Genomic DNA, 17,714 nt, shown 5'->3' with positions numbered 1-17,714 from the left:
AAGATTTAACTGCGCTGAATATATACACACCCAAAACTGCAGGACCTCAATTCATTAAACAAGTACATCTAGACCTATAAAAGACCCAGACAGCAACACAATAATAGTGGGGGACTTCAACACACACTAAGCATTAGAAAAACTATTGAGGCAGAAAACTCACAAAAATATTCTGGGCTTCAGTTAAATAATTCACCAAATAGACCTAATAGACATCTAAAGAATACTGCACCAATCAAGCACAGAATATGCATTTCTCCTTATCTGTACAATGAACATACTACAAGATCAACCACATTCTAGGCTATAAAGCAAGTCTCAATAATTCAAATAAATTGAAATTATATCTAACATGCGCTCAAACACAATGGAATAAAAGTAGAAATCAATAAAAAGAAGATCTTGCAAAACCACACAATTACATGGAAATTAAACAAGTTGCTCCTGGATGTCTTTTGGATAAACAACAAAATGAAGGTAGAAACAAACAAAAAAAAATTACTTGAAATAAATAAAAACAGATACAACTTAAAAAAATCTCTGTGATGCAACAAAGTCAGTATTAAAGGAAAGTTTATAGCACTAGTTGCCTACCTCAAAAGGTTAGAAAGATATCAAGTTCACTATGTAACGTTACACCAGAGGAGTTAGAAAAACAAGAACAACTGCAAAGACAGCAGAAGAGGTTACTAAAATCAGGGCAGAATTGAATGACATTGAGACCCGAAAAAATCTCTACAATCAACAAAATCCAAAGTTGGTCCTTTGAAAGGATGAAAAAATTCAACTAGGCATTATCCTTGGGGTGTAAGGCTAGTTTAACATACATAAATCAATACATATGACTTATCACATAAACAGAAAAAAAGGCAAAAGTCGTATGATCTCTTCAATAGAAACAGAAAAGGCTTTCTATGAAGTCCAACATGGCTTTATGATTAAAAACATACTAGGCATCAAAGGAACATGCATCAAATAATAAGAGTCATCTATGACAAAACCAAAACTGACATCGTACTGAATGGGCAAAAGCTGGAAATATTCTTCCTGAGAACTGGAACAAGACAATGATGCACATTTTCACCATTCCTATTAAACGTATTACTGGAAATCCCAGCCAGAGCAGTCAGGCAAGAGAAAGAAATACAAGGCATCCAAATAGGAAAACAAATCAAACCTTCTTTCTTCACTGATACGATTTTATATCTAGAAAACCCTAAAGACTATGTAAAAAAAGTATCTAGAGCTGATAAACAACTGAAGTAAAATTTCAGGATACAAAATAAATGTGCAAAAATCAGTAGTTTTGTTGTTGTTATTGTTGTTGTTGTTTTTGACAGAGACTCGCTTTGTCACCCAGTCTGGAGTGCAGTGGCGCCTCACTGCAACCTCCGCCTCCTGGGCTCAAGCAATTCTCCTGTCTCAGCCTCCTGAGTAGCTGAGACTACAGGCACATGATGCTGCGCCCGGCCAGCAAAAATCAGTAGTATTTCTATATATCAATAATGTTCAAGCCGAGAGCCAAATCAAGAATGCAATTCCAGTAACAACAGCCACAAATATAATAAAATACCTAGGAATATATCCGAATATATCAATTACCAAGAAGGTAAAATGTTTCTACAAGGAGAATTTCAAAACACTGATGACAGAAATCACAGACGGCACAAACAAAAAGACAAACATTCCATGCTCATGTATTGAAAGAGTCAATATTGTGAAAATGGCCATAATGCCAAAGCAATCTACAGATTCAATGCTATTTCTATGTCATTTTTTCACAGAATGAAAAAAAGTATTATAAAATTCATATATAACCAAAAAAGAACCTGAATAGCCAAAGTAATACTAAGCAAAAAGAACAAAGACAGACTTCAAATTATACCACAAGGCTACAGCAACCAAAACAATATAGTACTGGTACAAAAACAGACATGTAGACTAATAAAACATAATAAAGAACCTAGAAATAAAGCCACACATCTACAGCCATCTGATCCTTCACAAACATTCGGTATTCATGGACAGGAATATGACAACATGAGAAACTGGGAGCTACTATACGGGGGAGACAGGGGTGAAAGTGTTAAAAAATAAACTATTGGGCAGAATGTTCACTACCTGGGTGATAGAATCAGTTGTACCCCAAACCTCAACATCACACAATATACCCATGTAACAAATTGGCACGTGTACCTCCTGAAACTAAATGTTGAAATTACCTTTAAAAGAAAAAAAGTCAAATGACAAATAAATAAGCATATATACAAAAACATCCAAAATTTACATTCTGCCTGTCTGTGTGCTTCATACATATCTACTAAAACCCACTGTCCACTAGGGATTATTGCAACATTTAGAAATTTATTCTTTCTTTTGAGCGCATTTAAAAATTGTTTGAGTCCATAAAGCACTCAGGAGTCACTTACTTCAAAATGTACTATTTAACGATATCAATATTTCACCTAAAAGCCATTAGACTTACTCATTCCTTCACTTGAAATGACTTCTTCAATAATTATTGCTGCTTATGAATTGTCTAAAATTTCTATTCCGTTAGATTGAAATTTACTGAAGATATTTTCATAAAAAATTTTGTTTTCAAAATATTTTCTAATTTAGAAACAGATCATCGTTCTATTCTTTATTTTTAATTTACTTTATATGATGACTAATGATGTTAAACATCATTTTATGTTTTTATTTGCAATCTGTAGACCTTCACTGGAGAAATTTGTCTTCATGTCTTTTACCTAAGTTCTCACTGAATTTTGCTTTTTTTAATCAAGTTTTGAGAACACTTTATACTAGTTCTTTGTCAGATATGGGTTTGCAAATATTTTTTTTCTCAGTCCTTATTTTGTCTATATTGTAGGATTTTTCAGAAGAAACATTTTTTATTGTGTTAAAATCCAATTTATTATTATTTATTTCTATAGATCATGATATTTGTGTGTGTTCAAATCTAGGAATTCTTCACCTAGCCCTAAGTCCTGCAATATTTTATTGTCTATTTTTCCTAAAAGTTTTGTAGTTTAATATCGTACATTTGAGCCCATTATCCATTTTAAATTAATTTTTGTATACTTAAGAGACAGATGTTTTTGGGGGGGTGGGGAAGTCTAAGCACTGTTGTTGAAAAGGCTACCTTTTCTTTTTTTTTTTTTTTTTGAAAAGTGCTTGTGAGTTAGTTTTTATTTTTTATTTTTTATTTTTTTTTTAATTTATTTTTTTATTTTTTATTTTTTATTTTTTATTTTTTATTATACTTTAAGTTCTAGGGTACATGTGCATAATCTACAAAGAACTCCAACAAATATACAAGAAAAAAACAAACAACCCCATCAAAAAGTGGGGAAAGGATATGAACAGACATTTCTCAAAAGAAGACATCCATACAGCCAACAGACACATGAAAAAATGCTCGTCATCACTCGCCATCAGAGAAATGCAAATCAAAACCACAATGAGATACCATCTCACACCAGTTAGAATGGCAATCATTAAGAAGTCAGGAAACAATAGATGTTGGAGAGGATGTGGAGAAATAGGAACACTTTTACACTGTTGGTGGGATTGTAAACTAGTTCAACCATTATGGAAAACAGTATGGCGATTCCTCAAGGATCTAGAACTAGATGTACCATATGACCCAGCCATCCCACTACTGGGTATATACCCAAAGGATTATAAATTACTCTACTACAAAGACACATGCACACGTATGTTTATTGCGGCACTATTCACAATAGCAAAGACTTGGAATCAACCCAAATGTCCATCTGTGACAGACTGGATTAAGAAAATGTGGCACATATACACCATGGAATACTATGCAGCCATCAAAAAGGATGAGTTTGCGTCCTTTGTAGGGACATGGATGCAGCTGGAAACCATCATTCTTAGCAAACTATCACAAGAAGAGAAAACCAAACACCGCATGTTCTCACTCATAGGTGGGAACTGAACAATGAGATCACTTGGACTCGGGAGGGGAACATCACACCCTGGGGCCTATCATGGGGAGGGGGGAGGAGGGAGGGATTGCATTGGGGAAAAGGCTACCTTTTCAACAACTGCTTTGAGAAAGAATCTCTCTTCCGCAGTTGCTTTAGTAACTTTGTCAAAAATTAGGCATATTTGTGTGGGTTTGTGTCTGTATTAGTATTATTATTCTCCATTAATGTAGCTATTTATCCTCTGCCAATACACACAATCTTGATTAGTCTGCATGTAAGTCTTGAAATCAGGTAGAATGTTATTCTAACAATTATTTAGAGAGACAGTGTGCTGAACTCTCCACTTAAAATAGTAAATTTGTCTATAATTAAATGCATATACACCAACTTACAAAGCTTCAAAATACGTTAAGACAAACTGATAAAACTAAAATGATTTATAAATATAATCAAATGTATTGTTTTAAAGTTTGTTTATGATATACTCATTACAATCTATTTTAGATATTCAAAAGTTCTGCGTTTGTATCCTTGTTTTCATCCATCGCATTCAGAGTTTTTACTCTCTTTATTAATCTTTCAGAGGTTTTCAAATTTATAATCTTTTTAAAGAAACACCTTTTGTCTTTGATATATTCTTCTGTATCACTGCTTTTATTTCATCCATATCTGATCTTATATTCATTATGACTTACTGCTGCTGTCTTTGGTTTTAATTTGCTATTCTATTTTTTTCATTTTTTTTTTTTCTGATAAAAGCTTACATCACTTATTTAAATCCATCCTGTAGTAGCCTTCATAAGGGCCCCCAAAACATCAACATTCTGTCTTCTGGACCTTGTTAATATATTGCCTTATATGACAAAAAGAGCTTTGTGGATGTGATAAGGTTACAGATTTTAAGAATCAGCAGCCAAAAGTAAGCTTCCTTCACATAGCTGAGATAAGTGAGCCCAGGCAAAACAGTCTTCTGTGGCATATTTATATATCCACAGATCTCCTTTGGTCATTTTAACTTTATATTCAGATTTGGAAGCGGTTATTTTACAGCTGTCTGCAAGAGAATCAACCACGGGAGAATAACCTAGAGCCTTTCATCTCTCCCATCACAGCATTTCATGTGGAGCCTGAAACCTTTACTTTCACCTGCCCTTTCACCTTCTCTTTCACCTACCCTTTTAACTAAGCAGATCCAATTCTACCCCACATCCCTGTCTATCTAAACCATCTTCACATTCTATGTTTTAATGTAAATTCTGTATTTACTAGTACATTTTTCATTCTAGGTTTTAATGTAAATTCTGTATGCATTGGTATTTTTTCATTTAGTAGGAATTTTGTTACTTATTGTAATTAATAATTATTTGGTTAATTATTATTTTGATTGTTTACAATTTTATTAATGATCTGATTAGAAGGACTCAGAGATTTGAAGACTCCCTTAGCCTTTTACAGAAAGACTTTCCCAAAAATGTTCATATCATGTTAGAGCAGAAACTCCTATACCTCTGTGATTATAATGAGTCTGATTAAAAAATTCAGAACATTTGACAGAATGACAAATATGCTATTGACTTTTAAAATACCTTAATTCATTTTAAAGATATATATTTTTTTGTGTATATATTTTTATATTTTATAAAATATATAAAACATAAATATTTTTTACATTTATATAATACAAATAATATTTATATAATTTAAACATTTTATATAACAAGTATAAATACTTACATAGTATATAAATATTTATATATAAAGTATATGTATTATATCTATTATATATGTCTTTAAAATGAGTCTTGCCATGTCGACAGTCATATTACTTATAGACTATTATTTACAGAAAATATTATTTATAGATAACATTATTTATAGATAGATTATATGTTATATTATTAATAATTTTGATATTGTCAATATCATACTATTATATTATATTATACTTTAATAATTATTATAATATGTTAACATTAACAGTATGTTAACAGTATAACATACTATCTGTAAATAATATATCATATATTATATATCACATATTATATATCTATAAATATATGTCATATATCTAATACATAAATATGTGTATCATATATCATGTGTGTGTATATACATTAACACACTGATCTCTAATCTGATATTTCATCAACAACAAAGAATAAAAATGGAAATATATTAAATGTATATGAACTACTTAATTGACAACCAAATGCACTAACCCTGTTTATTTAACAAGTTAATCACAGCACTAAGACAAAAGGGAATTTTAAAACTGTATGATTGAAAGCACTGGAAATTTAATTCCTTGCATTTTTAAATAATTGTTGTTAATAGTTGACCATCTTATAATTGTCAAGAAATAAAATTTTAATTTTAAATTGTGCATTTTAGGATATTAAGAATATTTGAGATCATGCAAGATAAATCTGTGAAGAGATGGTAAAAAAGACAATATATAACAGTCACCAGATGACAGAGATTTTAAAATCTTTAAAATCCTTGCTGTCTTTTAAAAATAAACCAAATAAATTATTATTGAATTTATTAGTAATAAAAGAAGAGAGAAGGGACAACATAATTGCTTTTCAAAGAAGTTTTAATAATGAATAAAGCAAAACAACAGTAGAGAAAATGCCACACCATAGAAGATTTGCTGTTTCAAGATTCAAGTTCGTAATAGATTTTGTTTCCTTATTTGGCAGTTACACATTTATTTCATGCCCAATTTAAAGCAAATTCAACCACAGAATCACTTATAAATGTAAGAGAAATTTATCTTTTATTTTTACAGCTATAGCACTTTGACATTATGCAAAATCTAGATGACCTGAATACAATGTTGAGAAAAAATGTGAGTGAGTTTTTCTAGTGCCCTACTGAAGAAAACATCATTAATTCACCAATACACACAGCTGCAATCTATTAAGCCAATGCAGATCTGTTTTAATTGAATCAATTTCTAATATTTAGTTTGAACACACTCTCTGCTTTTGTTATCACTAAATTATCTGGAGAAAAAGTAGCAGTACAACTCAAGCAAGCTGGCAACAGTAAGCAAGCCTCTCTTGTTAATGTACTTTACAATATACTAGCGTTTGAAGAAGAAAAAAGTCTACACTTCAATTAATCAACCAACAAGTCAATCCAACATGTATTATGTGAGTGGTTTTTAAAATAAATGTTGTTAGGAAAAGAAATTTCCCTTGAGCCTAATGATGGCTAACTGTGATAGTGAGAATGTGATACCTTTAATTTGAGGGTCTTGGTTTAATTAACACTGGCACATATAAACCTATTTAATAGCTGGGAAACACAAAGCCACTGGGACACCTCTTCATTCTTTAGCTGGGCTATTCTATACTTATACTGTCTTAGTTATCTTTATTAATTCCACCTTTTTTCCCTCAACTACCCTGGAATTACTGGTTTCCTTTTGCTCAGATTAATTTAGCAAGTTTTGTTTATTTATTTATTTAATTTTTGGATATAGGTCTCAGAAATAGAAATAAGTCTATTAGAAATGAAAGAATAAAAACAGAATTAAGCTACTCTGATCATATATTTTGTTTGGAATATGCATTTTAGTGAGTTTTAACTAAAACAAATCATATATATATGTATATATATTTTTCTATCTATATATTTCAATGTTATTGATTACAATTAGCAAGTTCTCAAAGTAATATTGCTCTCCTCTTGCATATACAAAATATTTCCTACTTATATACACTAAAGTTATAGTTGTTCATTATCTATAGCCAACTGTAGGCTGAAGTTGCTCTTTAAGGACAAAGAGTGTGTTTCTCTCATGCTGATACTAAATGTTGGAGGGGTGAGCATATACTATAAACATCCTAGGCCTCATTGACTATCTCTCAAAGATCTTCCTTATATTAAACAAGAAAATGTAAATCTATGTAACTTTCTTTCCAATCTTTTCCCAATAAGAATGATAAAAGAAATGCATTCCCATAATTTAAGAAGAAAAAAATGGTCTGGGTGCAGTGGCTCATGCCTGTAATCCCAGCACTTTGGGAGGCCGAGGCGGGCAGATTATGAGGTCAGGAGATCGAAATCATTCTGGCTAACACGGTGAAACCCTGTCTCTACTAAAAATACAACACACACACACGCACACACACACAATTAGCTGGGCATGGTGGCATGCTCCTGTAGTCCCAGCTACTCCGAGAGGCTAAGGCAGGAGAATCGCTTGAACCCGGGAAGCAGAGTTTGCAGTGAGCTGAGATTGTGCCACTGCACTCCAGCCTGGGCGAAAGAGTGAGACTCTGTCTCTAAAAAACAAAACAAACAAAACAAAAACAGAAACAAAAAAAAAAAAAAAAGAAGAAGAAGAAGAAGAAATACATTCTAATAGAAAAACATTGAAAATCAAGATGCCTGTCAATGCTCGCTCACCATGCACTGACCTACTTGGAGCACTTTGGTCCACTTCTTAGTTCTATAATAGTTACTTCTTAATTTATAACAAAAGGTCCTTTGAAGAACCCACACAAAGTGTGTATGTGTGTGCATATATATGTCTTTGGTTTTCTCCCACGAGCTGGGTAAAAATTTTACTAAATTTTGCTCTACTCTCCACCTTTCTTTAGCACCCTCTTCAATTCAGATAGTCATATTAACACTTTTGGTTTCCTTCCAGGTTCTCATGACATCCTCAGAGTATAATTAAAGTCCTATTTTTTACATGTACCACAGGCTGTGCTTCTCTCATCTTGTAGTGCGCCCACCCTTTCTCCTCATTGCCTTTTTTTCAGATTCTCACAGCTGTAGTTATGATCTTATTTTGTCAAAGTTCTAACCATTTAAAAACATCCCATGATTGTTCTCTAAGTTGATTGTAAAAATTGAAAATACATGAATACCACTTACTGTGTATTCCTGTGTCTATTTAAATGCATTTTACTTCACTGGCAAACACTGCGCTCTGTCAGGATTGCTTGCCTTTCCTTATTGGTCAATGTCATGATTTCTAGCATTCACTGGAAAATGTCTGGAGGATGAATTTTGAGTTATCTATCAATTGTCTTTGTCATAATCCGTTTTCTCTCAGATTTCATTCATTATTTGGATTATATTTATTCTCCTTATTTCCTCAGGCTTCTCTCTTGATATTATATTTTGTCTGGTTCATTTATTTATTTATTTATTTTTTGAGACGGAGTCTCTCTCTGCCGCCCAGGCTGGAGTGCAGTGGCCGGATCTCAGCTCACTGCAAGCTCCGCCTCCCGGGTTCCCGCCATTCTCCTGCCTCAGCCTCCTCAGTAGCTGGGACTACAGGCGCCCGCCACATCGCCCGACTAGTTTTTTGTATTTTTTAGTAGAGACGGGGTTTCACCGTGTTAGCCAGGATGGTCTCGATCTCCTGACCTCGTGATCCGCCCGTCTCGGCCTCCCAAAGTGCTGGGATTACAGGCTTGAGCCACCGCGCCCGGCTTTGTCTGGTTTATTGAACTTAAGTCAGTCACACAATGGTCATCCTCTTTAGGGCGGAAGAACATTGCCCCCTGCCAGTTTTAGATGCACAATTTTCAATATTTTTATATAACCCTCTGTCCTAAAGGAGAGTTGTGCAATGTTGCAATTACCAAAAGAAGCTGAATGATTTATTTCTTATATTTTTGTATACAGGCAGCTAATGGAAAAACCTGGACAAAAATGTGTCATTTGTGAAACAAAAGAAAAAAAATGACCCTAAAATTAACATGAAACAATTATTTTAAGACAGAAAAAAACAAAGCTTTCATCCATAGGTGTAATTCTGGCCTTTTAATTTGGTTATGACTAGTATTTTTAAAAAATGGTAGTTTCATCTGCAGCTAACATTAAAAACTTGCTTACTCTAAGCAATGAAAATCACTGAAGACTTTCTGTGTACTATTTGTATTAAGGCTTTTCTGGTGTGCCCATGATGAGAAATTGTGCCAGTGAAAGAAGAATCATACCTTATAAAAGATAGAGCTGCCTGTCATAAGGTCTGTTTTCCCCTTACCCATAGTGTCACCAGCTCTCTCTTCCCTATTGATTAAAAAAATAGGCCGGGCGCGGTGGCTCAAGCCTGTAATCCCAGCACTTTGGGAGGCCGAGACGGGCGGATCACGAGGTCAGGAGATCGAGACCATCCTGGCTAACACGGTGAAACCCCGTCTCTACTAAAAATACAAAAACTAGCCGGGCGAGATGGCGGGCGCCTGTAGTCCCAGCTACTCTGGAGGCTGAGGCAGGAGAAGGGCGTAAACCCGGGAGGCGGAGCTTGCAGTGAGCTGAGATCCGGCCACTGCACTCCAGTCCGGGCAACAGAGCGAGACTCCGCCTCAAAAAAAAATAAATAAATAAATAAAAATAAACTTTATAATGTATTAGTTATGATTAAAACAGTCATCCAAATATTTTAGGCCATATCAAGATAAAATCATATCTTTCATTCACATAACATGCATAATATTTAAATGTATATCTTGCTTTCATTATATTACATAGTTAATTTTGCATTCACAAGGCCCACATGTTAAAAACTGGATGGGTGGTGGGGGAATGGAGAGAGTGGTAATTTAAAGACTGGAGATCCTTCTTATTTATAGTTCTGCCATCCCTTAGGGTCTACTTTTGCCCATACCACATGACTAAGGAAACAAAGTCTGTGAGGAACATATTTGCTTCCTGGAAAACTTAACCTAGAAGGGTTACACATCCCTTTCACAGATATCTCATAGCAGAGATCTAGACATAACAGAGTAAAAGAGAGGCCAGAAAAAGCAGTTTAGCTCTGTCCTCAAGAAGAGGTTCTTGGTGGCAGTGTGGAAGGTCTATCACAGAAAGTTCCTATATTGAATCCATGTAAAATGGACTGTATTTGGTACTCAGGAAGTTGAAGATTTACTCCTTTGGGTTTTATATCCTCGCTTTTTAATTTTTTCCTGTATTTAGTTTTTACTAAACAAAATAAACTTATTTTAAATTATGTGTATGCAGCTCTACTTTCTACAACATCTGTTACGTGATTTTTAGTGTACATGAAAATTTTTAAATGTCATGGTAAAAATTTTATCTTTTATTATTATCAGTTGAAATCTTAGCAATAAATGTAAATTTTTTTTTCACTAACAGCCTTGTAATGGAAATAGTTTTTTTCTGCAGTCATAGAGAATTTTCTCACAGAACTCTATGAAAGTTGGAGGAAGTTTTCTGACATAATAATTGAGGTGCATTTCAGTAAGTGTATTTGGATGGAGACAGCAAGATGCCGTCCAGGTATAGAGTTCTCTGATAGTCTTCCTTAAATGAACAGGTAGAATACTTAGAAAAATAGATATGTGGCAAATTTTTCAGATACTAATTCTTAAAAATTAACAAGTTTCAGGTATGTGCTGGATAGAAGTTATTTTAAAATGTATGTTCTGAAAAAGATCTAGGATATGGTTTATGTTTCCAGAAATAGAATAGGTTAAAATTTTAGTCATGGTTGGGTTATGGTTGACTTTCTCTCAGAATAGGCAGATGGGCAATAACTTCCAGGAAAAAAATTACCTTCTCTACTTCTATGTGGAGATTGATAATATGTATTATTATCTTCTTAATTTATTACATTGTTCCCAGATAAAGGGCCATGTAGTGGATGTATAATTAAACATTTTGTAAGTCTTAATGCATTCCTTGGCCTAGAACTATTTTTCTGATTCCTCACTTTCAAAAACCACATGGATTCTCAATTTGTATTGAGATTGAAGCACAAGATGAATACACTTCAAAATATTACTCATTTTTTCTTTGATCTGAATATTTCTATCACAAAATGTGCCATGCTTTCAGGCTTTATTGTAATATGAAGCAATGTTTTGTATATGTTTTATACAATACACCAGAATGATTTGTCCTGAGGGTTGTCATGGACTGCCAGTTACTTTTGTGGCTTAGCTGGGGAGGTAACAAGTAACAAGACTTATCAGTTTCTCTTAGGCATCCAGACAATGAAATATGGCAAAAGTGTGCTAATTTGCAGTGAGAATTAAAGTGTATATGTAATTTTTTATGAAAAGAGGCCAAACTACAGTATCATATACAAATAAAAATTATGACTAAATAAATATTTTTGTCACACCGTAATTAATCAATGTATGGACAAAGAAGAATTAAAAACGTACAGTTAAAATCAGAAATATCGTATGAAAGAATGAGGACTGTAACCCCGAAAGCCTGAATGTGAGCAGCAGTAAGAAGGGCTCAAGTATACACCTAGAACAAACCATGAATCCAAACACTGTTCTCATGTGGACTAGACTCCCCATAACTTCCAGAGGTACAGCCCAGTGCACTGCTGGGGAGTCTTCTAAACATCCTGTTATGCTCCAATTCACCTGGGTTCTGCTTAGACTAATACTCTAGCAAATGCTATTGCCAGTTAAAAGTACCAGACTTTATATTTCTGATATCTGTGCTGATTAACAACCTTGGGGTCGCCCCCTGGATGGGGTCCATTCCACATTTGCATTTCCATGTGGGTCAGTAATTACTTTCCTGTCAACCAAACACCCTATTATCTACATCCAAATAATTCCACTGTAAAGTCTAGAAATTATGTTTCTTAAAAAAATAAATTCTGACTCCTAACTTCTTATATCTCTCTACTATAACTGAGACTAGTTACGCTGCTCCCACTGATGCCCTCTCACAAAGGTGGGCACTGAGTCCTGCTTGACACAGTGCTGCTTCTAAATCTCTCTTCTTCCACCATCTTATAAATTAGCTCAGCCCCATTGGAGTAAAAGTCACTCAGTGCATTAAGTGTATAAGGCTGTTTTTGCTTTGCTATACTAAAAAAAAAAAAAAATGACGCTTGCTAATTCATAAAGAAAGTATGTTTAATAGGTTCAAGGTTGTGCAAGTTGTATATAAAGTATGATGCCAGCATCGGCTCAGTCTCTGACTAGGCCTCAAGGAGCTTTTACTCATGGCAGAATGTAAAGCAGAAGCAGAAGCATCACATGGCAAGAGCAGAAGCAAGAGAGAGAGCGGGGAGGTGCCACACTCTTTTAAACTGCCAGACCTTGCATGAACTAACAGTGAGAACTCACTCATCACCCAGGGGATGACACTAAGCCATTCTTGAGGGATCCAGTCCCCATGATTCAATACCTCCCACTAGGCCCCAAGTCCAAACTTGGAAATATTTCACATAAGATTTGGAAGGGACAAACATGCCAACCATATTACTCAGCTGCATCACATTGCTTTCCAGTAAACTTCACTTCATTTTTGTTGATTGTGGAACTATATTTCTCTTTTATCAGACTTGCCATCTTCAAATCAGACTCGCTGACTTCATATCCATCTAGAATATCAATAGCTCCCAGACCCTCAGTTACATAATGCACTCATATTCTCTGAGACTCCCTGAATATTGATTCTCAATGATACATTTGTTTCTTTCTAATAGCATTGAGACCCTAGGTTTTTGAAGTGTCAAGTATAAGCATCCCATATTTTAGTTTTATTTTCCTTCTCATTCAGTTATCCCTATGTCTTCGCTTCACTTTAGAGAGAACTCTGATTCTGTGATCTCATATGTTTTATGTTACTTTTTGTTTTGTTTTGTTACTGTTGTCTAATCAACTTTCTGTTTAGTATGAATTCAGCTTTCCAGTTTAGGTACAAAGGCACATAGCTTTAAGAACCCTTGTATGTTATTGCAGCACTATTCACAATAGCAAAGACTTGGAATCAAACCAAATGTCCATCTGTTACAGACTGGATTAAGAAAATGTGGCACATATACACCATGGAATACTATGCAGCCATAAAAAAGGATGAGTTTGTGTCCTTTGTAGGGACATGGATGCACCTGGAAACCATCATTCTCAGCAAACTATCGCAAGAACAGAAAACCAAATATCACATGTTCTCACTCATAGGTGGGAATTAAACAATGAGATCACTTGGACACAGGAAGGGGAACATCACATTCCAAGTTTTATTGTGGAGAGGGGATGGGGGGAGGGATAGCACTAGGAGATATACTTAATGTAAATGACGAGCTAATGGGTGCAGCACACCAACATGGCACATGTATACATATGTAACAAACCTGCACGTTGTGCACATGTACCTTAGAACTTAAAGTATAATAAAAAAAAAAAAAGTTAAAAAAAAAAAAAAAGACTGTCATGAATTTGCTGGGCAAAACTCTAGACCAGAGAAACTCCTAAGGTGTGTTACTCTGCAGTTTGTAAGCCTATTCTGAGCTTATTGAATACTCTTTCAGTAAATCATGTAACTTTAAAGATTGTGACAGTTTAAATTCAGGGGTTTCAACTTCAGTTTTGTCCTATCTTGTAGGACAATTATCTGTTTCTATCACACTCTTCACAATAGGTACTTAATAATTTTCCAATTTCTTTAAATATCTAATGCTACAAATTGTCCTCTAGCAGTGGAAAAACTTGTATCTTCACAGAGAATAGAGTAGTAACTTTCTGACATTAAGCCTATAAATAAATATATTTACATTGCCCTTTACTCTTTGATGTGTTCCCCTGATTCAGTGTTGTGTTTTCCTCTAATTCCCTTTTGCTTTGCTTATTACCTGTGTCCTGGAAGTTATCCTGTATGATACCATCCTCCTAATCTTTAATGGAAGTTAAATTGTTAATACGGCCAAGTAATAAATATTTTCATTTTTGCAGATCATATAGTATCTGTTACAACCCTTCATTCTGATGTTTTCACAGAAGATCGGTCATACACAATATTTAAATAAGTCTGCATGAATATGCTCTTGAAATCTTTATTTCTAAAAACTGGAGGTAGTTGGGCTGCAGTTTGTCAACAAATTGAAATAAAAAATAGCATTAACATCAGCATCAGTGAGCAGTTCATTTAGTGTTTAGCGTATTGTCTTTTCCTTAGAATGTTCCAAATTAGTATTAAATAAATTTAAAAAGATAAAGATCCCAAAATAAATTAAATTATCAAACATTACTTTATAAAACATTACAATATTCATTTTATAATAAGTTTTTTAAAACTGTCTTTATACTAGTTTCTTTGTCTATATACTAGATGAGCTAACTAAAATACAAGCATCATCCCTTAGGTCCAGGATCATATGGTTACCACACTTGTAATTAAGTAGTTATAAAATGAACAATAATCTCATTCCTATATATGAATTCTGAGAAGGTCTAAATAGTACAAAACCAACCAAAAATGTGTTTTTGAGGGTAGAATTTTTTAAGGACTTGTTTTGGTTTCCTTGACTCTTGCTAGAAAATGGTGTTCCATTTCTCAGAAGCAAAATAGAGGTGCTTTTCCTAAACAGTTTTGTCTATTCTTCCTTGCATCAACTGGTATGGAAAAATAAGTCATTGTATTTGAATACTACAAAAACTCAAGATAATTGCTAAATTGTCAGGAATGCTTTTCTGCAAAAAAGACAGGATGTTGCACCCAGGGGCAACACTCTCAGCTGTCTCCACAGGGAGTAAATGAGTAACACGAATAAAAAATATTACTGTGAAAACTATTATGAGTCTGTAAAAAATGTAAAATTTTGTTAGAAATTGAAGTATGCCTAATGATCTGAAAGCTTTTGGTCTCTTATGAGAGAATATTGATTTTCACTAATTTACAGAGCACACTTCAGGGAGCCTTTAAAAAGAAATCATCCATCAACCTGTTCTGAAAAGTCTTTTTTTTCAGAAAACATTTTCATTTCTCAGCAGGGATGTTGGAAGACAGAAGGACTACGAAAAAAATGGATGAAAATACCAGAAATGAGCAAGGAGAAGGCTGTTATTAAAAGTCAAGGAGGGCTTCTGAAAATACAGAGAATGTGTCTAACTTAAAATATATTCTGTTTTATTGAATATTGACAATGAAAAAATATATGTTTGGACAGTGTAATGGATATGAATCATTTCTTTTGGTATTTTCTTTCTCCATTTTTCTTTTCAGGATAATAAAATTAAAATAAAATATTTAGTAGAATGTCAAAATAACAAGTGAATTAAGTAGAAAATTAGGTTAAATTAGTTAATTGGCATCAAGCATCTGAAACAAATTTTAACTTGATATTTGGTGTATGTACTTAAGTTCACAGAATGCCTACTTCTGCTATATATTCTACATTTAAGAATGTTTGTAATAATAGACATTAATAATTATAAAAGGCTTTAAATTCATCTCATGTAAACCTTTACTCCCTGTATCTAACTATGGCATAACGACCCTGGAAATACATAATAAACAAACACTGGCCTAACTTCACTTTTATTAAATTGTCAAAACAAGTTGTAAATTAAAAATGAAATAGCCTATAAATTATTTAAATCAATACTTTGAAAATATTTTAATTTTTCTTTCCTTTTTGAAGATAGCAACTTGATAACATGAACATTTAACTGGGGGTAGTATAAGTGTGCTGTGAGTAGATATTAAATGAATAACTACCAGATATTGTGACTATATTGTTCTCTATTTGACATTAAATAACACATGCAAATCCCTTGACCTGATTCATACCTCATTTGAATGAATACTGTTAAGAGTCATTCAGATGGCTGCCAGCAATTTTCCTTGTCAGTTTCCATTGAGATACCTTGTAATAGGCATGCACATTTTTACTATTGAGTTTTTTTTTTTTTTCTCCTTCTGGAACATTGTTTCATTATAAAATGTAAACACTTTTTATAAAATGAAACTTGTTTTCTTTTTCCTGAGCTAGATTTTCCTGTCTTAAAAGAAATTTTTCTCATTGCTAAAGGAAGAGAATTTTCACGTATTGTTTGGTATTGGTGTTCTGGCACACATGCATTTTTAAACCACTCAATGGATCAACCAATTGTGAAATGCTATCTATCAAAATTTCATATATTTTCAAATGGAGCATAAAATTTATCATATGCAGACTATATTAAGATAGAGGAGCCATGGCTGAATGTAATGTATTAGGAAAAATGTGAAAGAAATCAGTGATTCAGCATTTTCAATTAATAGTGTATTCAATTTCTGCAAAACTGCTAGGCTTTGATAAGAGCATCAACATTTCTTAATATTACTGAAGTAATAAGGCTCTCCACAAGTCATCATACACAGGGAAACTCTCATTCCTAGCAATATTTGATATCTTAAAAGCTATTCATCTGTGTAAAAGTGATATAACAGGCTGAAGAACTCAAAATGTTACTTCATATTTTCCTCTCTATTGTACACTGATACTCAAGTATAGGACGCCTAGATATAAGTAAAATATTTTTTTCTTTTCTTTAGTACCTCTATATTGCATTCTACTATTAATCAGATTTATAAAAGTTTTAAAATATTGAAATGAAATCTGTTTATCAAATTTCTCTTACTTTAATAAGGACTTGATCACATTAATAAATGGAAAATTGTACACATGATTTCTTCATTACTGCAATATAATAGTAGTGAATAGTTCCCTATTTTACAGATTTAAACAGATAGGATCCATTTGAAAATGACAGGCTAGGCGTGTTGTCTCATGCTTGTAATCCCAGCACTTTGGGAGACAGAGGCAGGAGGATCATTTGAGCTGAAGACTTGAAATTAAAAAAAAAAAAAAAACTAAATAAAATTAAGTTATGTTAAAAAATAAAGTGACTGAATGCCAAAAAGTTAGTGTATGTTGGTAGGAATATAGATTGGGGCAGCCTTATGGAAACAAGTAAGGAAGTTCCTTCCAAAATATAGGATTATCAATGACCCAGGAATCCCGTT

This window comes from Trachypithecus francoisi, unplaced genomic scaffold, assembly GCF_009764315.1.
Source record: "Trachypithecus francoisi isolate TF-2019V2 unplaced genomic scaffold, Tfra_2.0 Lachesis_group1, whole genome shotgun sequence".
NCBI lineage: Eukaryota > Metazoa > Chordata > Mammalia > Primates > Cercopithecidae > Trachypithecus > Trachypithecus francoisi.
The sequence above is the reverse complement of the archived record's forward strand: the minus strand, read 5'-3'. Positions refer to the sequence as shown.